The following is a 6,831-nucleotide window of genomic DNA, read 5'->3' as shown; positions in this document are numbered from 1 at the left end:
TTTAGCGTTTAATGATTTCGAGGTAATTGTAATTCGCTAACTTTGCTATCGCTATAAAGATATTTCGCTATTATTGCATTTCGCTGTTTTTGTTTTCGCTATTTTGACCGTCGATATTGTGCCTTCGACATTTTGGATTTCGCTATTTTGACCTACAAGCGTCGCGGAGAGGTATTACACTGGACGTGTGGGTGTGTCTGTCAAACTCTACGTGACCGCGATCGCAGTTTACAAATCGGAACAAACAAATACCCGATTTCCGGAACGCGTTCGCGGTTCACGGAAATTTGGCCATTCATCTGCCAACACCAGTCTTTACTAACTGGCTTCCATCTTCTAGTCTTTGTCCATCCCACATGGACAGTTAGCCTGTACTTGCTGGCTCGTAAGCACCACTATCTTCTGTTCTTCGTCAGTCCCATATTGACACCAGCTTCTGTGCACCACCATCTTCTGTTCTTCGTCAATTCCACATTGACACCAGCTTCTATGCACCACCATCTTCTGGTCTTTGTACATTCCGGCTTCTTCTCCATCGTTATCGTTTGGTTTTAAGACATACGCGGCGATCGGCTAGGGTTACGAGAAACGTCTAGCCTCCCAATGGCAGGGCTTCCACCAAAGGTTCACGCGAATGCGTTTTTATCTATTATTATAATGGAAACGAACAGTATGTATACCCCAAAATTTGATGAAAGCGGGCAAGAGGGGTACCCTTCATTTTAAACGTCAATATTAGCAAAGTTTCAAAAGATAATAGGAATAACTTTATTTTAAACGATTTAACTATTATTAATGTTAATTATTGAAGATTAAAATAATTAAAAATAATTATATTTATTTAAATATTAAAGATAAACCTCTCAAGTACCGAAGTCGATTAAATCATGGCCTCCTAAATCTATCAAGGCCCATGCATTGCGTTATATTTCCTACATTGCCTCCTCTATCTATCAAGGCCCGTGCATTGCGATATATTTTATTCATTGCCTGCTATATCTATACAGGCCCGTGCATTGCGTTATATTTTTCAAAACAACAACCAAAATGAGAAGCTCCCCTCAGAACCATAATAATTTCTTTTTCTCTGTATATGAAATGAAAATATGGATAATATTTTCGGCAATTCGATTATTTTAGTTGCTTAGAAGCTATTTAGCTCGGTTTTAGTTCGATAATCCAAGAGAGTCTTTTGTTATTATATTTGAAATGCGCGTTCATCCGTACTTGAATCACCCTGTATAGTGTAAACGTAACTTTTAAAAACTTCATCTCTTCATAATTGTTGAACCGATTGGGTCAATGAAATTGGTGTCTATGTTGTATAGACGAAAGACCAGTAGATGGTGGTGTTAGAAGCCATTAAGAACAGATTGGTGTGTATGTGGTGTACACGAAAGACTAGTGCATGGTTACCGGTTGGCATTGGGTGAAATAATTGGCGGTCAGACAGCAGATGAAGGTGTAACGGCTGGTTAATGATTGGCATCAAATAAGATGGATAGAGCTATGAAGTAAAGTTTGACCTTGTTTCGTGTCCTCTTATTGGAGGTCTTAACGGTTCAGGGTGAGCCGAAAGTTAAATACACATTTAAGTGATAGATGTTAGGTTCTCTTTAGAATTATTGAGGATACACAGGAAATTATTGAAGGTTTCAACCTTTACTAATGATCTTGGCAACATCTCGCCAGTTTAAACCTTGTATTTCCGGTTTTTCTCATTGGCTGATGGACCTGTGCCTAGAAAGTAAATTCGTCTCGGCTCGGAGAGGTTTATTTTGGTTTCCCAACTTGTTATTTTTGCACACGACATCTAAATGGTGTTAGCAAAAATATTACTCTATACGGAAAATTTGTTATTTTTACACGACATCTAGATGGCGTTAGCCAAAATATTACTCTATACGGAAAATTTGTTATTTTTACACGACATCTAGATGGCGTTAGCCAAAATATTACTCTATACGGAAAATTTGACGAGGGGTAAGCCACTCTGTAATAAAGTCTTTCTGAGGGTGTACGATGGGAAGCGTATTACGCGGTATAACGCGGAAATTTTTTAGTTTTTATTTCAATATTAGAACGGATTGTAGGCCTATCGCCCGAATTTACGGCATTAAAACCTCCAAAGAGGTAATACCAGGGGAATACGCCAGTGCCTGATCCCTCGAAAGACGTGAGCTGCTCGTGACGTGCGGTTTTGCATCGCTACCACGGTGACTCGATATTATGTACTGTGAAAGAAGCTGCCAATTTTTGTGTCAGAAAATAATAAAATTTATCTTCTTTTGATACTTGTCATGAGAAATTTAAATTAAAGAATAGCTTAATATCTTTTCCAGTTGATAATTGTTTAATGTTGATATTTCAGTTTCATTGATTTAAAAAAAATTGGTATTGGCATCGGCAGAGGTAATACCAGAAGGTAATACGTTATCAATGATTAAAAACTAAATTGTAATTGTCTCTGACTTAAAAGATAACACCAACCATCACTTAGAGGCTGTGGAAGGCTTATTAAATCATTCTATTGCAAAATAGGGTAAGAGAGACATGCCATATTGGATCATTCCTATTTACAAGGCCGACTTCGATAGTGGGAATTTTTTTAGCCACATCGTATGATGTACATCTACGATAAGGTTCTTAGTTTGACCTGCCCTGTTGTTGTTGTAGTAGTAGTAGGGGTGTCACAGTAGCGCCTTTTGCAGTATAAAATTTTTCGTTCGTCATTGAAGGGAAAGTGAAAGGGAGAGAATTGTGGTGAAGTTGATATTTTTCGTTCGTCTACTTAAAAGGAAGGGAATTATGATAGTTAGGTTAAACCATATACTCTCCCTTAAAAATTCCTCTCACCCGTCGACAATAAAAATTTGACCGCTCCCCTCTTTCAACATTCAAAGAAATCGAGGGAAATTTTGAAAGCAAAAGCAAGTATTTACTGACGTTCTTTTTAGAATGGTCTGAAGGCACCGGGATATTACAATCATTGGGTGTTTTACCGAATTCTTTCTCTTTCAAACTTCTGGCCATAAGTTCGTGCTAGAAACTTATAAGATGCGAAAATTATGCGTCGGCATAAGTCTATATTGTAAACAAAAACTTTCTGTGCGTGTATTAATTGAGCGTTAAGTGCGTAATCATTTTAGCACTGTTAAAGGTAACTCGACCATCGAGGGGTTAATCACTGTTAAAGGTATCTTGTTGTTCTAATTTACGTACGTTACGATGTGGCTAATATTTTTGTCTTTACAAACTTGTTCAGTAAAATATTACTAAAAATAGTAGTATTTTTCGTACAAACGAAAGGCTAAACCGATGACGGAGAAAATACTATGGATAGCTACATTTTGTCTAATATGGTTTTACCATGGATAAAGAATGCGCGTGAGGAAATTTGTTTTCACTCTACAGGATAGGCAACTCCCTATCTCGAGCGACAGCTTATTCTGTATATACTCTGTTACAACATCGGTTGTCAGCACGCGCAATGCTGGGTCTCTATGTAACCTAGCCTTGCACGTGCTGACAAGAGACAAAAAACTTCAGGATATTTTAAACGATTTTAAATCCTGAAGATCCTGAAGTTTTTTGTCTCTTGTCAGCACGCGCAAGGCTAGATTACATAGAAACCTAGCTTTGCGCGTGCTGACAACCGATGTTGTAACAGAATATATACAGAATAAGCTGTCGTTTGAGATCAAGGTTCTTAAACTCGCATCCGCTTGAGATAGGGAGTTGCCGATCCTATAGCGTGAAAACAAATTTCCTCACGCGCATTCTTTATCCATGGTTTTACTGTTTATATAATTTTTGATTATTATTTTTATCATTACCGATTAGTGCTATATTTATAGCACGGTTCCGCCTTGAGGGAACGAAATCTCTTGTAGCGAGAGCAGTTCTTACATGCAGAACTATACCCGTTTAAGCGAGAGTCCAATCTGTGACCTGTGAGCACGTATAAGAAGGAGACTCGGCGCATGAGAGACGAAATTCTCAGTCCCCGTCAGTGTTGTTCTTAGCAATTTTGGGAATGTACTTTTCTCAACTCTAAAACGTACTTTTCCAGAAAAAGGGGGGGAACGTACTTTTAACTTTCACCCCCCTCCGAAACGCTTAGTGCGCCATCTAAGATACAAAATATCTTAAATATAATTATAAGATTATTTTTTTATTCTAGAGGGCCGGTAGGCCCTTCTAGATTATATAAAAACGTCTTGGTTTGGACCAAGGCCGAAAACACAAACGATATGTGTGAGGTTTATCAATTGACTGAAGTTCAGATACTGAAATTTTTTTCTAGTTATTTTTATCCACTCAATCCTTAATAAATATTTAATTCAATCAACTGATTTTACTGTTAATCGATCTAGTCCCTCTAAATTAATTGAAAAAATTACATATCTACGCTTTTTCAAGAACAATTACATTTTCCGAAAACATTTTATCATGAAATTAATTGTTCTTGAAAAAGCGTAGATATGTAATTTTTTCAATTAATTTAGAGGGACTAGATCGATTAACAGTAAAATCAGTTGATTGAATTAAATATTTATTAAGGATTGAGTGGATAAAAATAACTAGAAAAAAATTTCAATATCTGAACTTCAGTCAATTGATAAACCTCACACATATCGTTTGTTTTTTCGGCCTTGGTCCAAACCAAGACGTTTTTATATAATAGATTCATGCTATTACCGTTAACCTCTGCAAGTTTTGATGGAAAGGAGAAACCGGGTTAGACCGCGGAGGAAAACTCCTTTAACAAGCGGGGAGAAAACTTACAAACTCACGCAGAAGGATTTCTTCCCAGATTTTTCACCCGGTGCCACAGACCGGGATCGAACCCGGGATCCTCTTGCTGCGAGGCGAAAGCGCTAACCGCTACGCCACCCCACAAACATATACTCTTAATACCAACCGACAGCCCTGATATGATGATTTACGGTCCGAGGAAGTTAAGGGGTCTCGGTATGGTGTGCGCATCATGGGAAGCATACCGCCAGCATTTCAATATTAGCCTGAAACTCAAAACACTAAATGACCCTATATTAAACGCATGCCGAGACTTTCACTGCGAACAAACTGAATCCCTAGAAAAAATGGGTATTGTAATGGACCTGCATGGAGACATGCCTAAAGTCGAAAAACTTCGTGATCTCCTACGCAAGAAGGCTTTTGATGAATGGAGCGCGCTCCCTGGAAAAGGCCTGGGAGTGAAACAATTCGCGGAATGCCCCAAGGCCAACTCTTGGATGGTCACGGGTAAAGGCCTATCGTCGTCACAATGGACAACGGCGATTAAAATGAATTCTAATAGCTGCGCCACTCGTGGTACAAAAGGAAGATCCGACGGAACATCCTCATGCAGATTCCAAAACTGTTACTAGAGAGAAAAAAATTTGTCGAGTTCCAAAATAATTTCCTACCCCTTTCCCCTCAATCTAAAGCCGCGGCACCGACGCGGGTGCTTGAATCTAGTTCGGCCGTCTACCGCCGCGAGCGTCTCACGTTTTGAGGGGAAAATTCAGAAACCGCTACCAGAGGGCTGACCGTTGGTGTGTTGTCAAGAATATTCACAATCGCCAAGTGTAGAATTTGGTTAGCTCAGTACTTCTAGTCTCATCTCACTTCTGTAGTATACATATAAATACAGAAATAATTCTTTAAAAATTTATTATAGAACAAATTTTGCACCCTCAATACAAAAATCAAAACGATAAGCTATATTACTACATTTGTTGACGTGGCACATATCATAGATGACGGGAAATTTCAATTTTAAACACTGATGGCTGAAAGATATAAAATTTAAATTAGACCAAGACTATTTTGAAGAGTGGTTGATTCCAATCGAATTGAGTCAGACCTTATTTAAATTCGGCAAGTAAAGCCTTTTCCTACGAATTCGTTTCTTTGCGCGGGCTATTTTAGTTTTTTTGTCAAACATACGTTCCTGCGAAAACGCTTGCTGTCCATGCGTAGCAATAGAGATGATGATACCAGCGAGAAGAATTATTAAAGAGAAATATATTGATGAAGTTCGTAATGGTTTCAATTGGCTTTCTGCGGGGGTTTTGAACAGGAACTTCCGACAATCTTCAAACGACCAATGCTGGTCTGTAGCGTCTTTAAGAAATATTCCTGATTCAAAGTATCTTAAAGAACTGAAAATATATAGTACTAGCTGTTACCCGCGGCGTCGCTCGCGTGTAATAAGAACTACCATCAAAATGATATAAAGAATGGGTAGATTTTACTGATGACTAATATTTTTGTAGCACCCTAGGAGCGAAGGCACTCAGCGTTGCCCGTCAGCCCGTCGGGACATTTTTTTATTATTTTTCACGCGGACATTATTCTATAAAGAAGGGGTTTTAAGTTTTTGGCCGCCATTTTAAAAGATGGCAACAAATCGAACCCGAAAGACCAATCAACCCGTGTATAGGTTAAAGGAAACCTGTGTACTAAATATTTGTGAAATCGGTTGAAACGCGCGGACTTTGTTGCATAGAGAAGATTTTTTACATTTCTGGGCGCCTTTTTTTAAGATGGCGGCGGATTGGAAAATTTTTCTAAGTACGCGCCTACTACTTATGAGAAACGTTCCTGCAAAGTTTCAGCCTTCTAGGGCAAGCGGTTTGGGCTGGGCGTTGATTATCAGTCAGTCAGTCAGTCAGGACTTTGATTTATATAGATATAGACTAATTAATAAAAATACAGTACAAATCGACCATATCCTTAAAGGGTATGCGAATTTACAATTTCATGTCATATTTTCCCACGAAAGTGGTATTATGTTACACTTTCAAGTCGCTACTTTCAAAA

General features: G+C 38.4%; 1 long non-coding RNA gene across 1 annotated transcript; it reads right to left on the bottom strand.

The window, feature by feature from the left end:
- Positions 1-5,662: 5,662 nt before the first annotated feature.
- On the bottom strand, positions 5,663-6,475 carry LOC149661068 (uncharacterized). The gene is made up of 2 exons (XR_016368777.1): positions 5,873-6,475; positions 5,663-5,798 (listed from the first exon to the last, which is right to left on the bottom strand). It is a non-coding gene; the product is annotated as an uncharacterized LOC149661068 (long non-coding RNA).
- Positions 6,476-6,831: the final 356 nt, after the last annotated feature.

This window comes from Phalangium opilio, unplaced genomic scaffold (assembly GCF_054372755.1).
Source record: "Phalangium opilio isolate 3A_F unplaced genomic scaffold, DU_Popi_V2 ptg000070l_1, whole genome shotgun sequence".
Taxonomy (NCBI): Eukaryota; Metazoa; Arthropoda; class Arachnida; order Opiliones; family Phalangiidae; genus Phalangium; species Phalangium opilio.
Note: the sequence above shows the minus strand (reverse complement) of the source record. Positions and strands in the feature narration are given on the sequence as shown.